Source organism: Dermochelys coriacea, chromosome 11 (assembly GCF_009764565.3).
Source record: "Dermochelys coriacea isolate rDerCor1 chromosome 11, rDerCor1.pri.v4, whole genome shotgun sequence".
Classification (NCBI taxonomy): domain Eukaryota; kingdom Metazoa; phylum Chordata; order Testudines; family Dermochelyidae; genus Dermochelys; species Dermochelys coriacea.
Genome location: NC_050078.2, coordinates 65,660,166 through 65,685,037, shown reverse-complemented (window position 1 = coordinate 65,685,037; position 24,872 = coordinate 65,660,166). Strand labels below are relative to the sequence as shown.

Below are 24,872 nucleotides of genomic sequence, written 5' to 3'. Positions count from 1 at the left end.
CGAGTTTGATTGATTGACCAGTTTCTGGTAATGCCTGATCTTTGAAGAAAACAGCAAAACCTCTCATTAAACTTCAACATGAACATGATTGAGCTGAGGACATACTGACAATTTTCCAAAAATTCCCCAGGCCAAAAAAAAGAAAAAAAGAAAAAAAGAGTCATTCTATTACAGTTATGCTTGTTCATGGATGTCAATTAAATTAAAGATTATAGTTATAAACAGATGTTAACATCTCTGAAAGCCTGAAAATTCAAAGAGACAAGGTGGACGAGGTAATATCATTGATTGGACCAACTTCTGTGGATGAAAGAAGCAAGCTTTCAAGCTCCACAGAGCATGTCTTTTTCACCCACAGAAGTTGATCCAATCAATGATATTACTTCACCCACCTTGTCTCTCTCATGTCCTGGGGCCAATATGGCTACAACAACCCCGGAAATTCAAAGTCATGCTAAAGTTTAAATTCTGGCAATTTAAAGTTAAGGCTCCAATATCTACCTTAACACTGATGTCATCTCAGTGTCCACCTCGATAATGAGGTGCAAGATAGTACCAAACATCTTTACCTCCGGAGGCCATCTGTATTGCCCTTTAAACAGAGTCAGGGAACCATGGTGGAGAATGATTTGTGTGTGATTCAGGTAAACTGGTTTCTAAAACATTAGGCCAGACAACTTGGAGGAGACTCAACAAACATAGTTTTTAAAATGTAATTCTAACACTGTTAGTCTCAGTCTGTTCTAGCCAGCCAAACCAGGTTAGATACCACTTTAGCTGGAACCATGTCTAAACCTATTTTTAAAACTGTTCTCCAACTCAGCTCAAACACCAGATTAAAACAGATTGTATTTTTTCTATTTGACTAAAAAGTCTCACATTACTTCAAAATCTGTTTAAGTCACCAATGTCTGCATCAGCCCTAGTAGAATAGGGCCCAGCACCCTGATTGTTGCACCAAGGGGATGCAGCAATACAAATAAGAATTACCAATAAAAATTAGTGGAAATAAATTGGCTGGATATTTTCACTCCACATACCAGAACCACCACGTAATCTGACACAAGTGTGTCTCCATGAGAGAAGATCAAGAGCAGGAAGGTTGTATATTAGGCCAGAGATGAACTGGCAGACATGCTGGAGGAGGTGCCAAACACAGATAACCCTACCCCCATTCCACACCAATGTGGATATGCTCAGCACTGTGCCCTACCCTTTCACAGTACTGGTACAGTTGGTGCCGCCCACTTAGTGGGAAATTCCTAACACATTTCCCCTCTCTTTTCTTTTTCTCTCAGCAAATGCCTATCTTCACTAAGGGCATAAAGTCAATTGAAAGACTCTAACTGATGTAAGTAGGCTTTGGATCAGGCCTCGGATCAGGCCTCATGGCACTGATTCAGCAAGGAACTTAAACATGTGAGCAGCTTCAATGAAGCCCTTACTGAATCAGGATATCAGCAACAACCCTCCATTTTGATTTGCAAAGCCACACGCAATTACAACACAGTCCATCCCAACATCTTCTGCTCACTTTAAGCTGATGCGTTACTGTGGCAGTAACTCTTTAAATCCAAAGCCACAAGCCATCAGCAGCTTTTGATTTAGTAGCAGCAGAACTGGTGGGGGGGGGGATGGAAAGACAATACCAGTGTACTGTTCTCTCCTTGTCACAATTTCCCCAGGCACTCTTTCTGCATGCACTTGCAATTCAATTCCTCCCCACCCTAGTTCATCATTCAACTATTCCTGGACTGATAAAAACATACCCCCCAAAGCTGCCTGCTCTAGACACCATCTGAAAGGAAATGCCCTAATTCCTTTTTTTGGCAATTTACATTTTAATTCGTTCCAAGACAGCTGGGCCCCTTGTTGAAGAACAGAAGACTAAATTTGAGGGACACTACCCACTCCTCCTCTCTGCCCCCACCCAGCCTCCCTTTCCAACAGCTTACTACAGCTGTGAGCTTTAGAATTGAAGGAAGACACTATCAAGGTAGAACAAAAGGAATTCTGGTTCTCTGGGCAACAAGCTACTAATGTGAGTGTGTTTGCATTAGGTAGTAGGTTATGAGAACTTGTTATTCTCCCATAAGTGAAATGAGAAACACCACATGCATTTCTAAAGTCACTGAAATTAGGAAGAGAAAAGACCTACTAGAGGGATGGACCAGATCACCTATCAAGGCAGGACTGTTCCATATTTATAGGGCTGTCCCAGGCCATGTGATATGTTACTGAACACCAAACTGTTTTAAAAAAACTCCACAACATAAAGATTTTTGTTATTTACAAGTAGTTTAGCTGCAGTATTAAATCCATATGCAAGGGTTTTATAAAGACAGTGAAATCAAAAACATATGCACCTTATATTTGGATCACTAGACAGCATTCCCAAGACAAAGTGAAATGACCTAGACACATTTTAAGCGATACAAACATCCTTAAATTTTAGGGGCCAAATTCTGCCCTATTCTTTAATTTCAATAGGGCTGTGGAGGGCATAAATCAGGAGTGAATTTTAGCTGTAGGTTTCCACAGCCAGCTATCCCAAAACCAAGACAAAATATTTACTGCAGTGGCAGATGTCAAAACTAATCAGGGCTCAGCATATTAAATGCTGTAATACAGGAGGGGGGGTGTTTTTAATTTGTGTTTATTGACATTTTAGAGCAAAATATATTCAGAGTACAGAGCAAGTCCAAAAAACATACACAGCATAGGGTATTCCATTAGCGGAAGCAGTTCTATTCTTTTGCAGAATGGCCCCACTCTTACTCCCACTGAAGAGATTTCCCGCAGACCTCAGTGGGCCTGGGATCATGCCCCTATGTACCATTTATAGGATCTAGTGCCCCTTTACCTTCACTAATAGTCAAGTATAAAGTGTAGAGTGAAAAAAGAGAAGACAAATGAGTTTTGCGATTGGTTAGGGAAGCAGATTAAAAGTGTCCCGGTAGATACTGCCACAATTCAGGCAATTGGATAAATTTCACCCATTATCGATCAGCTGTTGAAAGTAATAGAGGCCTTGACTGCTATTGCTTTAAACCTTCCGTTTAGATAATGCACAGTATTATCTTTTGATAACAGCGGAATAATAGTCACGTAACGACTCCTTCAAACTTCCTCGAGCTGCTTCACGGGGTTTGTAAAAAGGATGATCGCTGTCAGGTACAGCCACAGGATTAACGTGGTCTACCTATTTTTTTAATCCCATGGAACAGCTAAAGGCTAGTAGATTATGCCTTTTAGACACAGTCCTGGGGTAGGGCAGAAATACAGAGCCACATAAAAAAAATAAACAACACTTCCTATCTCTGAGACAGTGCTTTTCATTACTGGATCTCAAAGTGTTTTACAAAGGAAAGCTGTATCATTATCCCCTTGCTACAGATAAGGAAACTGAGGTATAGGGAGGTGAAGTTACCTAGCAGACCAATGGCAGAGCCAGGACGAGAACCCAGGTCTTCTGACTCACAGTCCAGAACCTCTACCCACAAGACTACACAGGCACCAAAAGAAACTGTTCCCAGCACACATGCTATACCATCCTTTAAAGCCCGGCCTCTCCTCCTCCCCACAAGAGAAGTACACCGACAGAGAAGTACTTGCACACCCCTAAATCCAGGGTTTACAGCTGTGTATGGTGTGCAAGATGAAGGAGGATTCCTGAGTTTCTCTCCTCTGTCTCCACTCAAGGACCAGGCACAATCTGGCCCTAATAATTTTGCTGCCTAAGGGCTAGGTCATGAGCCTGTTACTGACACGGGTGAGCAGTTATTTCCCCGAGTAACCCCATCAGCAAGTGACCGATCAGCAACGTAGGAGACCCATGATCTGGCCTTAAGAGTCTACACAGTCCTTTCCAGATCGCTGTTCTCCAAAGATTCTTAATAATGACATAATTTAAAGACATCCTGACCTGTGACCCTAAAGGACAAGCTACACTGGGAGGAAATAAATTACAAACAGAGCACTGCCACAAGGGACCGGGTTAAACATACATAAACCACAGTACAAAATGGATGGATCTACCCCAGCAATGGTCTATGTCAGAATGTTTCTCTGCATCACAAGTAAACAGTCAGAGAAATGCACACAATGCTGTCACCCCAGTGGGAATACCGGTTCCACATGATTGCTGTTGCTAGCAACTCTCAGTTCTTCCCAGCCCACCTGCTGCTATCCTGAGCTGCTTTGTCTATCTAACTGAAATGCATGGGCTCTGTTGTTCAGTGCATAGAAAACACTGTTCTAGCCTAGCTCAGTAATCATCCCTGAGCCATAACATTTCAAGTACCGCTAATTCGGATTCCAGCTCAGACCTATCACTCAGTCCTTTGTCTTCTAAAAATAACTTGGGTTTAATTGCAACTGGCTACAATTTTCTAATTCTTTATGACCCCAAACCTCTAAAACTATTATCCAGAGAAAGCCACAGTAATCCTTAATGAAGGTGTGGGTAAAATCCAGCATGCTACTTGCCATCTGGTTGCCAGGTGCTTTCTGGCTTAGCTTCTGTCACACACACACCCCTTCTCCTCCCATAATTCCAAGGAAGGCAATTTCCACATCAGGACACTGCTGTGTTAAAGTTACAGGCAATGTCCTTTTTCAAACGTCAAGTTATTGTAGGCCCGTGCTATGCCGAGCACGTCAAGGCTTGCAGCAGAGAGTGTCGAAGGGCAGCGGTAAAGGCTGCTTGTTGTAATGCGTGCCCCCCTCTGATCTCATTCCTGTAATTGCACCAAAACAAACCTTTCCATTTACTCTCCTTTGTTTATAGGAAGGCAGACGAGGTGTGACTATTCATTTCAGCCTTATGCCACGTTTCTCAATCACAGCTCACAGAAAATGAGAGAACAGGGTAATTAATATATTAAGGTTCATTTTTTTTTTCCAATGGGCCAAATCCTTAGCTGGTGTAAATCAGTAACTTCAAGGGACCTGCGCTGATTTCCACCAGTTGAGGAACTGGCCCATTATTTGCTATCAGAGGATACTGTCAACTTGTTCAGGATTCCTATACCATAAGGGAAGGTAAAGACCATCCCTAGAGAAGAACATCGGAATCACCAGACTGGATCAGACCTTTGGTTCATCTAGTCCAGTACCCTATCTCTGACAGCAGCACTGCTGCAGCTATGGGAAGCTACAAGAAACCCCACAGTAGGCAGTTATGGGATAATCTGTTTCTGCCTAATGTCCATGATGGAACATGGTGGGGCTCCTCAGTGGTGTAACTGCTCACCCATGTCAGCAATGGGCTCACCGCCTAGCCCAGAGGCAGCAAAATTATTAGAGCCACACTGTGCCTGGCCCTTGAGTGCACCTGGAGGAGAAAGCAGCTGTCTGAAAGCAAAACTCTGGGGTACCGAGATTTTAATCCTTATTATAACAACTCCGGATGTCCTCTGCTCTCCTTACGTAACCCAACGTGCTCTTCCCCTGCAAGTCTGGCTGACACCGTTAATGAGAGTTTTACGCATACAAGGGAAAGCAGCGTACCAGAGTGGAGATTCATCTTGTGGATCTCGGAGGAGCATTTTGCCACATACTGAGGTTGATGAAGAGCCAGGCGACATTAAGGGCCTATTCTGCCACCCTTATGCAAGACTAGCAGGTCAAAGGGAACCGAAACATGCTGGCTCCCCCAGAGGAGAAACTGAAGGGACTCCTACCAGCAGACAGATTTAATTTGCATAAACATCACTCATTTCCAGTCCCCAGAGGTGTGCATGGTTGTATTATTTGTAGTTTCTTCATGTTCAGTTCTTAGGAACAGAAACTGGTTATGTAAAGGAAAGGCTATAGTCATATATATTAAAATGGAAAAGGCATACTATGGGGAAAGCTGAACACCCTAACCTAATGGCAGGTGGACTCAGATTGGATAGGGAGAAGACACCTCTCTAAGAACCAGGCGGACTCTGGCCCTAAAGGCCTGACACAAAACCCATTGGGAATCTTTCTACTGACTTCAGTGGTTTTGGATCAGGACCTAAGTGGCTTAGTCAAACTACAGAGGGGGTCAATATTAGATGGGAATCCCTTGCTGCCAAACTTGTGCTTAGCTTACTAGACCATGCTGCCTATTATGCTGTACAGTCTTGTGGCCAAAGAGCACAGGGAGTACTCAGCAAGGGAGCAGCTCATAATTCCAAAGACAGCTCCAATGGGAGAATATCAGTTATCGTTCTGTGGTTTCTTTTAATTATTTTGGAACAAGTACATGATTTCATGATGGGCTTCTTATTTATGTTGAATTTTGGGTCCACATGGACCAATTGGTGCACAGCACGTCAAAGTACTTTAGAAATCAAACCCCCATAGTGCACACTGTGAAGACATGCCTGAGTGACTATAACCTGGAAAGCACTGGGGGAACATGATGGAGGCTTGAATGTACCAAGACTTAAATTAGCCTCAACCTATACGATAATCAAACAAACAATCAATCTCTTTGGAGGGGTTTTGAAGTTCAAACAACGTGACTCCAAGTTGGATCTAGGCTGAATACTACTGAGTAACATTGAGTAGTGACCTAAGGCTTGGGATGTTTATGTTTTTGGCTCTACTTACTTGATTATATGCACATGCTGAAACCTCTTTGAAATAAATAAAGTTTCTGCCTGAGATTGCTTCTTTTGCAGTCCATGAACATTCTTCAAAGAGTCATTCATCTGTTTAGTAAACATGCCCTGCCCCGTGTAGGTTGTCACAAACGAAAAGTCTGGTATAGTGCAAGTCATGCCCTGCCCTCAATTAAGTGTGCTGTAGAGAAAACATATTATACACACACTTTTACAAAGGCAAATTTAAGGGGTAGATTAATTCCAAAAGGAGCTGAAGTTTTTACTGGAATCAGTTTAATGGGGGAAAAAACAGTCAACTGTTCCTTTATCTCAAGTGTACAGCAGTCCCTGGGAATCCTGGAGATGTAAATTCTACTCCCACTATTGAGTGAACTCTGAAAATAAATGTATCAATTGATGATCAAACATCCATGCCCAGAGCCAGCCAGTTTTTCATCTGAAAAGATAATCTGTGCATAAGACCTCTTCCGTTGCCTTAGAGATGCAGTCAGAGATCACCTGCACCGTGAAGGAAACCTGATTCTCCCCTAGAGCCAGAGAACGGAAAAAGCTACTGAGAAGTTGCTGGAATAGACACAAGAACGGACTATTTTAAAATAAATATCAAAAGAAGAGGTAGATAACTCAATATATCCCATCATACAGTGCAGAATATCTGTTGAAATCCCAGGAGGGGTAGAAGGACAACTATGACAGAAAACCCTCTTGCCTCTGCCAGGATTCTGACAGATCATTTACCCCATCGCACACTGGAAGAGGCAATGTTGCTCTGGCTGATTTACCAATAACCTATAGAATAGAAGAAATTTCTCCCTCCCTTCAAAGGCAGGTATATAGATGTGCTAGAAGAAGCTCTGTCTTAACTCATATTATAGATTACACGGAAAGAATTAGAAACAAAATTATGCAACCTTGAATAAGGCTATTATGCAAACCTAACTATAGAAACCTCTGAACTTCTGAAACTCACCAGAGAATTGTAATAAACTCTTTAGTATTCAGGGTGGTTTACTACAATTGTACTTTTGTAAAACATCTGAGGGTTGTAATAACTTTTGGAGCTCACTGCCAAACCTTGGCAGGAACAAATTCTTAGCTTAATTCAAAACATTAAGACATATGTACTGCAAAATCCTAACTAAATCAGAAGATGAGAAATTCCACTCCTTCCATCAGGAATGATATAGATTTTGTGCTGAATCCCCACTTTACATGCAACAAAAATACATAAACAGGACAACCCTCCACCAAGTTTCAGGCAGAAGGCTGTTCCTGAAGTCTGGTCTGCTGTTGTCAAAGTGGGGTGAGCAAACCCCAACAGAGATGAAGCAGAGACACAAGCTTGTCAATCCCCAGCCATCACAATTCATGGGAGCTTCCCAACAGGTATCTTCTAGCACTAGTCTGGTTTTCCAAGAGGATGGCTCCACCCTAGTTCCAAGATCCCCATCACTGTTAATCCCTGGTTAATCTTAACCCTTAAATCTCCCACTTCTCTTTCCAGAGAACTTATTCCAGCTCAGAGATGGAATACATCAGATGGTGCACACCAGGTGCACCTGTTATGAGGTCTTATGTTCTTCTCTTTCATGCGTCCTCTTCCCCCTAGACAACCGGAGTTACAGAATACAGGTAAAGCTGGCAATCCTGGCTGGCCAGGATTCAAATGAGGCTCCCAAAGGGTGTGGTTTTTGAGATATGCCAGGCAAGTTATTATTTTAATATTTTTGTTGGCCACCACTCTACACTCACCCATAATTTCAGAAGATGCACACAAAGCCCCGAAAGGGAATACAGGGGATTCCCACCCCAAAACAGAATGCTGGATGCATCATTCAGAGGAAGGAAGTAACCCTTTTCCCCCTTAATGCAAACTGTGCAATAATACCTTATCAGAGAATGATTCTTCCTGACACCAATGGATGATCATAGTATGCCCTGAAGCATGAAGATTCAGGACCTTTGTAATGTTAGCTTTGGCTGTTTAGCTACGGATGTATTAATATACAATATTCCCAACCTGCAGTAATCCTCTTTCGAGACTTAACAAGCAATTTGACTCCTTTGGGAGAAACCCATCAACCCATTTTAATTAGTGTAGCTTATTTTTGAATGTTCTAATTTAGCTACACCTAAATACGGATTCCATAATGGCACTCCAGCCTGATCACTTAGAGAAGCCAGCAAAATAGCAACCCTAAAATTCAGAGAGTCCTGTGTTATTCATGACTGATGTTGTTGACTAGCTCAAGATGATAAAGTACTAGTGAATACCAGCGGATGTCCTACCCAAAATGGTTAACACAAGCCAGATCACAGAACAGCTATGAATTTAAACACCACTCAACCCCTTTAAAAATGAATCACTGATCATCAGAAGCCACTGATTTAATTCACAAGATATTAATTCCCACAGCTGGTCAGGTGATGAAATCAAACACAGAGAGAAAGGAATTTAAGTCCCGATTGTATAACTCATCCCAACATCTCTGAAACCAAATATATACAGAAACCCAGTGGTGACTAGATTTTGATGATTACCTAGCAAATAGGGAATAGGGATTAGCCCTAAGAAATACAAACCAGAAAACCAAAACAACCCCCAATAGCACAACACAGGCACAATTCTCAGTAACAGAAGTTGTATTTCTACTCCCAAAATAGTCTACCTTTATATTAAAAACCCAGTGAGTGTACCAAATACATTGAAGGAAAGCAACTTTTTTTAAAAAGCCCTTTAAAGCTCTACAATGAAATTATCCTTAGCAATAAACACATCAGTCTGAAGCAAGGAGTGGAAAGGACCATCATTACCATTGCATGCTACCTAAGGATCAGCATTAGTGTGTGTATACACACACACACACACACACACACACACACACACACACACGTAATCACTCACCTGAAAGACAATCAGTTTTCCATGGGTATGGAAGATGTAAGATGGGTTATGTAAAAGGGTTTAGCAACTTGCCAGCCCATTCTCATATGAGATGAGATACACATAAGAGGCTAGATCCTCAGCTGATGTAAAACGGTGTTAGCGCCACTGAAGTCAATTTACAGCAGCTCAGAATCTGGCCCAAAATTCCAAACAAGAGCACAAGATCATCTGAGCAACTGTTGAATCAATATAGTGGCCTTTATGATAAAAATAGATACAGATCTAAGTGACATACAAATACCGATTAATTAAACAAACCTCAAAAAGTATTATTAGCCCCACTTTTTAATGGAAAGTAAGGGGAGGGAATGCTCGGGCAAAGAGATTCAGTGACTTGTCCAAACACAAAAAAGGAATCAATGCCCAAAACTGGGACTAGAATTCAGGAGATTCTGGTTTCCAGCTCTATGCTCAGGCCACTAGCCTACAAAATCTGTTTCATACGACAGATGATTTCTGGATGGATACATTTTTATTATAAACAAATATTTCTAAATAAATTTCAAATATATTTCTAAATGATTCATTTAGCAAGAGGAACATTTTTATAAAATACTACGAAATCATGTGTTCCGATTACTGCCAGTATTGCAAATAGCATTCAATACCATGATATTTTAATCATTTATCTAAATATACGTTATAAATACTATACCTAAATCACTGTTGCTAATTTTGGCAAACTATGCAGAACTTAAAATTACAGATATTAAATTTGTCATGTTACTCAAAACATCTTTTATTGAAACTCACAGCCAGAATTTTATCACATATTTTAATAGATAGCACGGGATATTCTGAAAAGGAAACATTCAATATTTTGCTAAGCCTTATACAGAAAAAAAAAAATCTTCTTCTATTGCCCAGAAAGCTTAAGTCTACAGAACACCATGCAACGAAAGCTCCTCATTTACTCCAATAGCCTTAGCTCTTCATCATGAATAATATTAGTTTCTTTTAAACGCAGATTTTTTTAACTACTCTCTTAGAGATTTCAGCCAAGTTTGCCTTTGCTCTTCTACAACATATGTATTTTTTGATCTTCCTAAAATATCAGAAATAAGTTTTTATATGCATAACTTTCCTCTTGACTGATGGATTTTTACATCATTGCCCTCAGGGCAATTTTCTTAAGGGGACATCTAATCCAGAGATTCCAGACTGGGGGCGTGGAATGTTTCTTGGGTGGGGGGGCTGGGAGAAGGGGAAAAAAACCACTTACTGTGCACATTCAGAGCTGGACGGCTGGACAGCAGCAGCTGCTGGCTGGGCTCCCGGCTCTGAAGGCAGCGCTGCTGCCAGCAGCAGCGCAGACGTAAGGGTGGCAATACCGTACCACCCTTACTTCTGCACTGCAGCTGGCAGCAGCGCTGTCTTCAGATCTTGGCCAGCAGCCACCGCTCTTCACTCTGCCTTCAGAGCTGGGCAGCCGGAGAGCGGTGGCTGCTGATCGGGTGCCGGGGGGGGGAGGGGAGGGCATAACTACTAGAGACACAAAGAAGGGGGGCATGATCAAATAAGTTTGAGAATGACTGATCTAATCAAATCAGTCCTCCCAGAGAAAAGCAGAGAGACTATAACAAAACAAACAAACAAAAACACCCAAAACAAAACACCAGATACAAACTTTGGGCTCAGGTCTGTACTTTTGCTTGTAAAAGGGAGTAACTCCCTTGTGCACCCATCACTGGGCCAGGCCATCCCATATGCACATGGAGGGGATTCGCCTCTCACACACACCAGTGTAAAACAGGAGTAACTCTGGTGTAAATGAGAGGAGAATCATATCCTCCATGCAGAGATCTCCCTTTGCTTATGCAGAACCCTACGACTACGGGCAACCCCAGGGAGGGATTGGGAGAATGCTGTAGAGAGTCAGGTGGCAACTTCCACATAATGGATCTGGCCTCTGCCGAGTCCCCTACAGTTTGAGGCTCCAATCTGCAGACCCAGATCTGAAATTCACCCAAGATCAGGGGAGACAAGACCAGCCTCAACGTTCAAATCCAACTGTACTTCCGTAAAGTTCGAGGGGCTTTAGATCCAGGGTTTTGGTTTGGCACGATCTCTACCCAGACACAGTCTTCAAACACCATGCTGCAGCATCACATTAACCAGAGCAGTGCCCGTTACTTTCAGTCAGAGCCTGGAGTAACCTGTGTGGCCTACAATACACATTACATACACCTACTACTGTAGAGAAGGAGGAGTGAAGGAGCAGGCCCAGCTTCCTCCTAAGGCCCAGCTCTGTTTCTCTCATGCTTAGACAGGACAACTCACTCAGTGACTGATTTGTGTTGGGGGACAATCAACTTGTGAATAGAGACTTACATTTCCTCCAAGCAAGACTGCCTTTTGGACTCAGAACACACAGAGGATCTCTTTTAAAAGATCCACGGGCACCACTGTTGTGCATCTCAGTACCAAGCTGGGCCCTGAGGCTGGAATTTTCAAAAGCATTCAGCAACCGCCTAACTCTGCTTCCACTGACGTCAGTGGGAGCAGAGTTAGGTCAACGATAAGCCTCTGTGAAATTCCCAGCCTAAGTCTCTTTTCTTCCCACATATTTCCTGCATCCCTTTAGTCAGAAATATTCAGAAATTTGCGATGTAATGGTGCAGTTCCCCATCACAAAGACAACTGTTTTCATGAAGAAGGTACATTTCTCTGGAGCAAATGAAGTGCAATGGCAGGGTTCATTTAGTCAATCATTATAATTAAATGCAATCAAGTTAATTGACGTGACTGGACTACTGAAAGGTGGTGGTGGTTTTTTAAATTGCTATTTATTCAGATGAACAAAATAGTTTCCAATATCTCAAACTGATACTGGAAACTTTAAAAATATAAAAAAAAAGAAAAGGAGTACTTGTGGCACCTTAGAGACTAACAAATTTATTAGAGCATAAGCTTTCGTGAGCTACAGCTCACTTCATCGGATGCATAATGCATCCGATGAAATGAGCTGTAGCTCACGAAAGCTTATGCGGATGCATAATGCATCCGATGAAGTGAGCTGTAGCTCACGAAAGCTTATGCTCTAATAAATTTGTTAGTCTCTAAGGTGCCACAAGTACTCCTTTTCTTTTTGCGAATACAGACTAACACGGCTGCTACTCTGAAACCTTTAAAAATATACTGATTGTCCACAAGAATATTGAACTTAAAGGGGTGGAATATTAAAGACATTTATAATCTTTACATAACCAGGTGGGCTCCCTTTTGTCTGGAGAAAAACGGATCTCCTAAGCAGAAGAGGATGTTTCCAAAGACTTACCTTGCTGAAAGTATTAGGATCTAATTGCATTACTGCCACCTGTGCTGATCCTATGAGATTCTCCCTAGGTCTTCTTAGGGGCTCTATCTTGCAAGGGGATGGACACTCCCCTGAGATACTATGCACCCTCAACTCCCACTGGCTTCAATGCAAGGTGAGGGTGCTCAGCCCTACTCAGGAGGGCTTAGCACTTTGCAGGATGGAGTCCTAAGTACAGAGCCTAAAGCTAAATCTGCTTGCTTTAGAAGTCTGAGTAGCCTCACTGACCACTGGGAATACGTCTGCCTGAATAAAGGGAATGGGATTTAGCTCAAATGCTGAGCTCGACCCACAAGTTCATCACATATAAACTGATCATATCAGTGAAGTGGAAAGCACTCCGTATTTTAAAGAAATTTGAAAAGGGTATTGGCTAGCTTCCCAGCTGGTATAAATCCATGCAGCTCCATTGAAGTCAATGTGGCCACAGTGATTTACGCCAGTGAAGGATCTGACCTTTAATACGCTCGTTTTCCATACCTATTTTTGGACATTTGAAAGCATTTGCTTAAAAAACTGTTTATCGCCACCAAGGCACATTACAGCTACAATCAAAAAATATAATTAACAAGAAAAGAAAGGCTATGTTTCGTAACGAGCGCTAGTGCAGCTGTAACAGCACCAACCTGTCTCAGAGAGACACTAAATGGAAACAAAGACGTCTGATCAATCTTACAATTATTCGTGCTTAACTGAGGTCGCCCAAACCTCAGCTTTTTGCAGTATTTTCTTGCAACTAAGCATGTGAACAAGCAGAGGAATATATTCAATGCAAACACTGGCCCGTTATCATTTGGAAAGAGGGGTTATTCCCTGATCAAACAAAGGAAGAGGGATTGGTTTCGTTTGTGGGATCTCTCCGGGAAAATATTAAACGAGTGTAAAAACTGTGAGGAACAACAGTATTAACTCGGCTGTTCTTAACAAAGCAGTAAATAATTAGCATTTAGGAAAAATGGGTCAATAAAGACCTCAAATCTTCTTACCAGCTAGCACTATCAACCCATGAGGCAACAGCAATCTAAATTAACATCGTGGAGATGTTAGTTCTTTCTTCCCATATCTAAAAAGCAATTACAAATGTCACATCGAATCTCATTTTAAAACACTGTCCCACAGTTTAGCGCTGTAGCCTGTGATTAAGTCTACCCTCCCTCGCAAAGAAGCTTTTTACTCTGCTGAGACAGATGGCTTTGGAAACCACCCCTTATTCACATCACAGCCATTCTAAATCTGCTCCACCCTATGGAAATCAGACCCATGCTGTTTTCCTTAGCATCTGCGTGCACTACAGGTCTTATAAGCATCCCTGTATCCTCTGCATGAGGCAAAGAATTAAGGAAAAACAGCTGATCCCAACCAGCCCAGAGCCCCTAGCTTATAGGGCTCACTTCTGCAAGGCAATGAATGTCCTCCGCTCCTGCTGACATCAATGGGAGCTGAGTATGCTCAGGGCCTCACAAAAGTACCTAGTCCCTCGGAAGTGTCTCTAGCATCTTCCAGAAATGAGCCTATAGCAAGCTAAACCCTGATTTAGCAACCCATCCCTATTCAGCAAAGCACTAAAGCATCTGCTTAAATCCTGCTGGTTTTAATGGGACTTAAGCAGGTGTTCAAGTGCCTGGCTGAACTGGGATGGACTACACACACTTAATGGCCTGGCTGAATTGTGGCCCTGATGACCATAAATCCAACCCCGCACACAAATAAGCAATATAAGACTTTACTCTGGTGAATTACAGCATCAACTTTAAAAGAACATAAAGTAAAGTTACTCACGTGCTTAAGTGTTCGCAGGATCTGGCCCCAAGGATTAATTTTTCATTTCTCAGACTTCTGACTGTTCCTCCTTCACTTGCATTTAATTACAATGTTCCCTGACTGCTTCCTAACTATGACCCTGATCCTGCAATGAACTCCCCATGGGCAGGAGCCAGGAACTAATGCGATACTGGGATGCATACAGAGTGGAATCTTGAGTAGGAGTAGAGTGGTTATTTTACCTCTAAATTTGGCACTGGTATGACCACTACTGGAATAATGTGTCCAGTTCTGTTGCCCACAATTCAAGAAAGAGGTTGATAAATTGGAGAGGGTTCAGCGAAGAGCCATGAGAATGATTAAAGGATTAGAAAATTTGCTTTGTAGCACAGACTTAAAGAGCTCAATCTATTTATCTTAAAAGAAGGTTAAGTGATGACTTGATTACAGTCTATATCTACACGGGGAACAAATATTTAACCATGGGCTCTTCAGTCTAGCAGAGAAAGGTATAACAAAATCTAATTGCTAATCGTTGAAGCTAGACAAATTCATACTACAAATAAACCATAGATTTTTGACATTGAGGGTAATTAACCACTGAAACAATTTACCAAGGATCATGGCGGATTCTCCATCACTGACAATTTGTAAATCAAGGCTGGATGTTTTTCTAAAAGACCTCCTCTAGGAACTATTTTGGGGAAGTTCAATGGCCTGTGTTATGCAAGAGATCAGACTAGATGATTACTTGGCCTTGGAATCTATGGTTCTATAAACCTAGGTGAAGTCCAAATGAAACCAATAGGGCTCTGTGAAGGTGCAGGCATCCATCCAATTGCAGCTCATTGCAGAATCAGGGCCTGCCTGGTTAAAAGGAATGGAGAGGAATGACTTCCCAATGAAATTGTAAAGGCTCTTTATCCCAGGTGAATTCTTTTTGAGCCTGATCAGCACGTATTGAAGTCAATGGAAAGGCTGCCATTGACTTCAAAGGCCTTTGTGTCAGGCCCAAAATATATACACACCATGTATCAATGTCCACGCTTTTCCCCCCTTTTCTTAATCTAATTTGTTCCTATTAAACTCTTCATACATATATGGTTCACCAGATTCCAGACTACACAGATACTGCATTTGTACACATGATTTTGTCAGTAGCTTTTAATGGTTATAAAAATCAATGCAACTCACATCCTCGTGTGCTGTATTCCTGTTTTTCTTAAAGAAAACACTCTCCCTGCCATTGTACTTGAAATATTACCTGTGAGACTGAATGGAATACACATCACAACCACACCCAGGCAGTTTCAATACCATCAGTTTGATTCTGCCACTGGAGTTACAATGGCCTGATTCTTGACTCACCCACACCAGTTTTTATGCCAATGTAACTCCATTTACTTCCATGGAGTTACTTCAGATTTCACACCACTGTGAGTGGGAAATTAGGCCCAATGGCTCCAGTTTAAGTGAGCCTGATGGATTTTTTTTTTTTAATAGTAAATCCAGGTGCGATGAGTTTTGGGGACGTTAACACAATGTGACACCAACTGAACTGAAAAGCATGGTTCTGAAAACTTCTTGGGGATAAGAGAATTCTTACTTCATAAACTGTAGCAGCTTATTTGAGAGCCATTATAATCATTCATGTCCACGCATGTTACCTTCAGGGCCTTTACATGATGACTACTTTTGTGATGTTAATGTGTGTTTAAGGAGCACAGCTGCGTGGGTATGGACATAACATCCCATAATGACTACTTCAGAGCCTTTAAAATCTAGGGTGTCAATGGGAGTTTACATAACAATAACAAACCACATTACAAGCACAATGTACTGTGTTGTACATTTAGCAGTGAAGAAATACACAAGCATTCTTTTTGGAAAAGCAATGACTTTATACCTGCACCAACTGTGTTTTAAGTCATTATCACAGCTATTTTGTTTTGGTCCGATCCGCACAGAGGCAGTAATCCATAACATGGACTCAACGGCTTGCAGAATTTCATCGGCCAAATCCTGCTTATCTCATTCCCGTGAGGTTTAAAAAAAAAAAAAAAAAAAAAAAAAAAAAAAAAAAAAAAGATACTGGACCCAGTTCTTAAGTGACCATCCCACTGCTTGCACCAGGAACTTTTCTAGGGCCCACTCACACAAAGATGTAGGGTATTGCAAAATTATTTTGACCTAAGTTATACTGACATACAGCTACCGCAGTAATCAAATCACTTTTGCATGTCCACACTATGCTCCTTATGTTGGCAGTACACATCCTCACCAGGAGCGCTTGCATCGATTGAACTGTCAGTGTGGGGCATTGTGGGACAGCTTCTGAAAGCCAGCAAGTGTCGATGTAAGCAATATGGTGTCTACGCTGACTAACTACGTAGACCTATGCCTCTCGTGGAGGTGGATTTATTAAGTTGGCATAGCGGGCAGGTTACATTGGCAGGAGCAACATTTTAGTGTAGATTCTTAAAAAGTTAGGTCAACATAAGCTGCCTAGCAGTGACCTAACTCTGTAGTGTAGACCAGGGCTTACTCTTGTGCTTACCTTTATACACTGGCTTCCATGAGAGGACTCACAGTGGGACTACTTACAGCATGCAAAGTGTGTACTGGATTCATTTTGAGTCTTGTTCGGCACTGAGCTCACTTTACAGATTAGTAAAATAAATTATAATTACACGCGAGGAATTAAGTTGCTCCTGGGACTCAATAGCTCATGCCAAGTTTTGTTTTAGTGCATTAATTTTAATACCAAGCCCCCGAAAATAGATACTAATGACAGAAATGCTACTAGAAGTACAAGCTCTGCTGGCTGCCCCTAGAATAGCTCAAATATGCCCTGTGTGAGCGTGTTGCTACCATTTAGGGATGATACCCAGCTCTTGTGATTTGTGAGGTACCTCTCATAGCGACCTATGAAGTAAATGACAATGCCCGTTTCAGTAAGTAATGCTCTCTCAGCGCTTTCTACCTTCCCAGCAAGAGCTGAGACAGGGCGTTCACGTCATCTATTAGGGAGGGAACAGAGACCGGCTTCTGAAAACAAATAAGTCCTGCAGCTGAGTATCCTCCTAGATGCGTTGGCTCCAAGAGCTGGAGTCTAGACGCAACTACAAGTTTAAACGAGCGCAGGTGCAAGAAACAGGTTATTTCAAAGGAAGAACATGCGGGGAGGGAGAGAAAGGAAAAATGGAAATGCACAAAAAATGTGTGAGAAAAATCCCTTCTGAAAACAAAAAGGTCACATCTTCTGAACTGTGAGCAGTGCAGCTCCCCCACAGCTAATGCCTACACAATGACTTTTTAAAAAAAAAAAAAAAAAAAAAAAAAAAGAGAAAGGGGTCGGGGAAACAAATCATTGACATGACCATAAAAATATGACAAATTGTGAAACAGGATTGTGAGAGCTAAAATAAATAACCTTTATGGGAGATTGACATATAATAATTAGCCCAAACGGCATGCCCATGTTAACCACCCCTTATATATAAATATCTACTGCTGCACAGAAAGGAACATGATGAAATAAAAATTCACCAGCAACGCAAAGGAGATCTTTATTTGAAAGAGAAATGAAAATTCCAGGAGGAGGGGCTCTTACACTCGCACATATCCCTTTTTTCCAAAGCCCTGTTCCATAAAGGAAGCCTCATTCAAACGGGAGGTCATCATTTGTACCAAACATATACACAATGAATTGAGTCAAGCTGTCTTTATTTGGTAGATCACATTTGATGCAACACTGTACCTGCAGCCGCTCAAGCTTGGCACATTTTGCATCATTCTCTCTTACACGAAAAGTCTTTGTTCTCCACCGCCCCATTGCGGCTGCAAGCCCCCTCTTTCTGTTTGCAGTCGTTTCCTCTCCATGGCTGATCATTTCAACACAGAGATTGTTTTTTCCCCCCAATGCAAATTAAAACCACTTGCTCCCTTGCACCCCCACTTTGAACAATGCTCTTTGTCCAACGTTACAGATCCTTTTAAAGGAGTTTAAGTGTGGGGGAGGGATTACATCTGTGGCACTCCAAAGATGCTCGAAATCCTAAAATGAGTTGACAAACGTAGCCTGTTCCTATTAAGATAAATGAATTTAGGATAGTGCTGTCAATTTTCCTCGGGGCACTGCGATCGAAGAGGTGCACACCAAATGGTTCATGATAACCTTACCGCAGGATTTTGCTTATGACAAAGCTTATTTTCCCCTTGCCCACAGGGAAGAAATATTCAGCTGACTCCCTCCGTTTGCGAGTTACAGAGAGATGGATCTTAGCTCAGTTGCTCCCCTCCTTTATCCCCCGCCTCCCCACTTGCGTGAAATTCCCATCCTTAAACAAAAGAGGAAGGTGGGGGTGGTGACAGAGCTGCACCCAAAAAAGCCCTTCCAAGGGGGCAATTTTTGGTGGTTGTTTTTAGAAAGGCTTTGCTTCTTGATCCACTTAAAACTCGCAGTAGTGGTTGCGGGGAGGGTTACTTTCTAGGTGTCCTTTTCCTTCCCTCACTTCGGGCTCTGGAAATTCCGGGCGACCGGGCTTCAGATCGACACAAGCAGCCCTTTTGGATGGGCTTACCCGGCTTCTGGCTGCGGCTGCGGCTGCGGCTATTATCCTGACGGCTGTCGTTTTCACGCCCTCCCCCCACCTTGATGCCGCTCGACACCGGCAAGTCCCAGGTCCCACATCTACCGCCTGCGGAGACCTAACGACCCCGCAGCTCTAGAGCGACGCTGGGCCACGCAGCGCGGCCAGGCACCGCCAGGCGAACCGGTGCCGAGAAAGCTCGGGGACCGGGGCTCGCTCCCTGCCCTGGGCGGCGGCTGGCACCTGCCAGGCAGGGGGGGCAGGCCCCGGGCGCAGGGGGGGCAGGGCGGGGGGGGCCCTTACCTGAGCGCAGATGCTGCTGCTGCTGCTGCTGCCGCCGGCCCCGGGACACAGGCCGAGCGCCGGGCGCAGGAGGGGCGCGAGGCTGCCGAGGCTGCGGCGGCCGCTGCGAATGCGGGCTCGGCTCCCCCGCCGCCCGGCTGGTGCGCGGCCGGCCCCGCCCCCGGCCCCGGCCCGGCCCCAGCCCCAGCCCCAGCGCCCGCACCGGCCCCGCCCCCGGCCCGGCCCCAGCCCCAGCCCCAGCCCCAGCGCCCGCACCGGCCCCGCCCCCGGCCCCCGGCCCCAGCCCCAGCCCCAGCGCCCGCACCGGCCCCGCCCCCGGCCCCGGCCCGGCCCCAGCCCCAGCCCCAGCGCCCGCACCGGCCCCGCCCCGGCCCGGCCCGGCCCCAGCCCCAGCCCCAGCCCCAGCGCCCGCACCGGCCCCGCCCCCGGCCCCCGGCCCCAGCCCCAGCGCCCGCACCGGCCCCGCCCCCGGCCCCCGGCCCCAGCCCCAGCCCCAGCGCCCGCACCGGCCCCGCCCCCGGCCCCCGTCCCCAGCCCCAGCGCCCGCACCGGCCCCGCCCCCCGGCCCCCAGCCCCAGCCCCAGCGCCCGCACCGGCCCCGCCCCCGGCCCGGCCCCGTCCCAGCCCCAGCGCCCGCACCGGCCCCCGCCCCCGGCCCCCGTCCCAGCCCCAGCGCCCGCACCGGCCCCGCCCCCGTCCCAGCCCCAGCGCCCGCACCGGCCCCGCCCCCGGCCCCCGTCCCAGCCCCAGCGCCCGCACCGGCCCCGCCCCCGTCCCAGCCCCAGCGCCCGCACCGGCCCCGCCCCCGGCCCCGCCCCAGCGCCCGCACCGGCCCCGCCCCCGGCCCCCGTCCCAGCCCAGCGCCCGCACCGGCCCCGCCCCCGTCCCAGCCCCAGCGCCCGCACCGGCCCCGCCCCCGGCCCCAGCGCCCGCACCGGCCCCGGCCCGGCCCCAGCCCCAGCCCCAGCGCCCGCACCGGCCCCGCCGCCAGCCCGCGTCTGCCCAGCTGCGGGGGCCGGGGAGAGTGCGGCGGCTGCTGCTGGTGCCCTCCTGAGCGCCAGGAGCAGGGGCAAAGCGGGTGTGCAAGGGATGGGGAAGCCGAGTGGGTGTGTAAGGGCTGGGGAGCACAGTGGGTGCGGAAGGGATGGGGGAGCTGAGTGGGTGTGTAAGGGATGGGGAGCACAGTGGGTGTGTAAAGGATGGGGAGTACAGTGGGCGTGCAAGGGATGGGGGAGCCGAGTGGGTGTGTAAGGGCTGGGGAGCACAGTGGGTGCGCAAGGGATGGGGGAGCTGAGTGGCTGTGTAAAGGATGGGGAGCACAGTGGGTGTGCAAGGGATGGGGAAGCCGAGTGGGTGTGTAAGGGCTGGGGAGCACAGTGGGCGCGCAAGGGATGGGGGAGCCAAGTGGGTGTGTAAGGGATGGGGAGCACAGTGGGTGTGCAAGGGATGGGGGAGCCGAGTGGGTATGTAAGGGATGGGGAGCACAGTGGGTGCGCAAGGGATGGGGGAGCTGAGTGCGTGTGTAAGGGATGGGGAGCACAGTGGGCGCACAAGGGATGGGGGAGCAGAGTGGGTATGCACAGGGCAGAGCAGAGTGGGTGTGCAAGGGATGGGGGAGCAGAGTGGGCATGCACAGGGATAGGGATCAGAGTGGGTGTGTACAGGGCAGAGCAGAGTGAACGGGATGGGGAACGGGGATTTGCAAGGGATTGGAGAGCAGAGTGGGTGTGCACAGGGCAGAGCCCAGTGAGTGTGTAAGGGATGGGGGAGCAGAGTGGGTGTGCACAGGGCAGAGTAGAGTGTATGGGATGGGGAGCAGGGGGATATGCAAGGAATGGGTAGCAGAGTGGGCGTGCACAGAGCATAGTAGAGTGGGTGTGCAAGGGATGGGGAAGCAGAAGTGGGTATGTGGGAGTCAAGTGGGGGTACAAGGAATGGGGGAGCAGAAACCGGGATGGGAGAGCATGAGAATTAGGAGTAAAATGGGGATGCAAGTAATGGAGGGAAAGTGTGTATGGGGTGGGCAGCAGACTGAGGGGGACAAACTGGCGATGCACAGGGGTAATGGAGGTGCAGACGAGGGGAAGGGAGATGGCAGATCAGGTTGGGTTGAGGGGACGGGGAACAGATCAGGATGACACAGAGAGAGGGGAAGATGCCATCAATGAACTGTGGCCGAAAACAAACAATTGCCCCCTTTTAGTCCAGGGATCAGTTGGTGCAAGTGACAAGCCCAAAAAGCCCAGAAAATTCAAAACAGTCAACTGTTGTCAGAGGTACTAATCAGTAAAGCTGAGGATCATTGAAAGAACATACCCCTTCTGTTTATGGATTCACATGCCTAGCTGTGGGCCATGCTTAAAATGGTCTGAAAAAAAGGTAAGAGGGCTGTCGTAGTCTTGAAGCAGCAGCTTTGGTAAAACAGGGCTCAATGTGCATTCCTCAAAAAAAAAGTGACACAGCTTTTTTTCTGGCTGGGTCTGCAAACCTCCTGCTGTAAGGACTGGTGGGAATCACCCAGATTTAAAAGTGTTGGCCGAAGTCTTCAGCTCTCTATCAGTTTCCCTAAAATGCAAAATGTATATAATGATATTTTGAAAAGTGCTTTTATAAGTGTTAAGTATTATTACACTCAATGCATGCTGGCTGTCATTCACCTCCACTGAACTTCTGACAACTTACCCCTGGCCCCTCCTTGTATCTATTCCAGGAATCATCCCCAATGATTATAGAAATGCATCCTGGGAAGGTACCTCAACATCACTTATATGGCATCATTTGGATGATCCAAGGGTGCAGATCTCAGCTTTATTATGCTGTACCTTTAAGGAGAAGAATAGTTTTGAGGCAGAAAGAACACAGTATAAGCAGTGCTGATTTTGCAGGTCAGAAACGGAATACAGATTGAATGCCCATGAGCAGTCGAGCCAATACTGATAATTCTACAGAAGCTCTGTTTCCTGAATTTTGGCTGGATGGAAAAGAAAAAAAAGGTATCTCATTACCTTGTGGACTTTCACTAATTTCCCAAACTGAACTTTCCTCCACTTCCCCTCAGGCTATCAGTTACTGTCTCCATGACCTGGTCAACATCTAAAGCTTAGGTTGACCTAGCTACATTGCTCAGAACTGTGAAAAATATCTTTCCTTGAGCACCCTAGTTCAGTTGACCTAATCCCCGGTGTAAGTGTGGTTAGGTACGACATAAGGATTATTTGTCAATCTAGCTACCGCCTCTCAGAAAAGTGGATTATCGACATAAATGGAAAAACCCCTTCCGGCAATGTAGGAAGTGTCTACCCTATGATGCTACAGCAGCATAGCTGCAGCACTGTTGTCATGGAGAAATCAATGCATCCAATTCAGGTGCAATAATGTGGAAGCCATGCCATTTTCAAGCATATAGACAGAAGGTGAATCTTGAAAGTTAGTCATTCATCTAGTTCTCACTCAAAAATTATCACAGAACCTTAGAAATTATAGATGGAAAACACTACTTAGCTCATCAGATCCAACCAAATCAGGAGTCCTTTCCAATGGAAAGAATAGAGTGTTTTATCCACTATTAACATGAATGCCTCTAGTAATGGGATACCCGCCACTGTCCTTGGGAAAATTATGTGGGAAAATTCTATTATGCCCTTCATAAATTAAATTGTCAACTAAGCTATTGTTACTAAATGCATTAAGACAGGAAATGTTTGTCGTTTATTTTAGAGATGCTTGTATGAGGTTTTGTTTGAAAGACTTGCAAGGATCAGAAGATGATACTCCAGAGTGTGTGGGGGGGGGGGGAGAGGAGGAGGGTAGGATTGATGCATAGGAAAAGCACATCCTTTGGGACCTCACAGAAAATCAAGAATTAGGTAAAGATCTGATACAGAGATCCAAAATTGCCAATGTAAGAAGATTTGAGGAGTCACATACAGAGGAGTTCTGTTTGGCCTGTATATGGTAAAAAAGTCATGGTCTATAACCCTTTTAAGAACAGACATATTTCAAACAGTTATTTGGAGATGTGTCATTCTAAGGAGAACTTGTCAATACCTTTTTTTTCCTTTGGATATACAGCTACAATGCCAGGATACTGATGAATGAAGACTACATTCTTCTATTATTCTATCAGTTTAGAGGTATAAGTTTTGGCCACATAGATATTTGGATTCAAACTTCAAAAAGGGAAGAAAACATTTCATTTCTTAAACAGGCAATAGACAAATCTACATTTAATTTGGAAGTATGAACAGACTAGCCAAGTCAGTGGCAGCTGATATTTAGTCATGATTAGAAGGGTTACGAACATTAAAAAGAATTTTAAATACATGTAAACTACTTCTATGACATATCCTAAGCGCTTTCCTATTAGCCTCTTTGGCAATTTGTGTGCATATATAACAACTGGGTTGCAGAGTTTTTGCCATTCTAACTTGGGAAGCATCTAGGCTAAGGTGACTGTGAAAGGTAAAAATCAGTATTATTCTGCGGCTTCTGGCAAGTTCCCCTATAGTGGTCCTACTGCACATCTAGTCTATAAGAACCTATGTAGGGAACACAAGTTTGATAGAGGGCTCTTTGCTCTGGCAGACCAAGGTATAATAAGATCCGATGGTTGGAAGCTGAAATTAGACAAATTCTGACTAGAACTAAATTTTATTTTTTTAAACAGTGAGGATAATTACACATGGGAACAATTTACCAAGGGTTGTGGTGGATTCTCCATCACTGGCCATTTTAAAATCAAGAGTGGATGTTTGTTCTGAAAGCTCTGCTCTAGTTCAAACAGGAATTAATTCAGGGAAGTCCTCTGGTCCGCTTTGTACAGGATGTTAGATTAGATCACAATAGACCCTTATAATCTATGAACCTATCAATCCGGGGCTATAGAGGAACCTCTGAGCTGAGGGCCCTAAATGATCTCTTCTATTGAAAAGCAAAACAAAAACATCTACTGGAAGTGTCACTCAAACATTTATCATTGGCTTTACAAAGTGAGTACAAATAGTCACAACTTGTTCCCAAGTTGATTTAACAGGCTCCAATGTTTATCTGTATCTAAGTGCCAAACACAGTAAGCTTTCCATAAAGATTTTCACAATGGACTCTTCCTTTTACAGGTTTCAGAGTAGCAGCCGTGTTAGTCTGTATTCGCAAAAAGAAAAGGAGTACTTGTGGCACCTTAGAGACTAACAAATTTATTAGAGCATAAGCTTTCGTGAGCTACAGCTCACTTCATCGGATGCATCCGATGCCACAAGTACTCCTTTTCTTCTTCCTTTTACAGCTCCGTGGTTTGGCAGTGTTTACTTACTGCAGATTATTTGAGGGATGTTGCTTGCTTCTGTGTTTATTTCTGG

The 24,872-nt window shown here is 44.9% G+C and overlaps 1 protein-coding gene across 18 annotated transcripts in view; it reads right to left on the bottom strand.

Moving 5' to 3' along the window:
- The window catches only part of MAP2 (microtubule associated protein 2), a 344,721-nt gene extending 325,036 nt beyond the window's left edge, over positions 1 to 19,685 (bottom strand). For 9 of the 18 annotated variants that reach the window (XM_038421391.2, XM_038421395.2, XM_038421392.2 and 6 more), the window contains exon 1: positions 19,519 to 19,669. The gene's annotated coding sequence lies outside the window, so the exon portion shown is untranslated. Of the gene's footprint in view, positions 1 to 13,848; positions 13,866 to 19,518 lie in introns of those variants that run through there. The other 9 variants (XM_038421401.2, XM_038421410.2, XM_038421418.2 and 6 more) reach the window with 3 other exon arrangements.
- Positions 19,686 to 24,872: the final 5,187 nt, after the last annotated feature.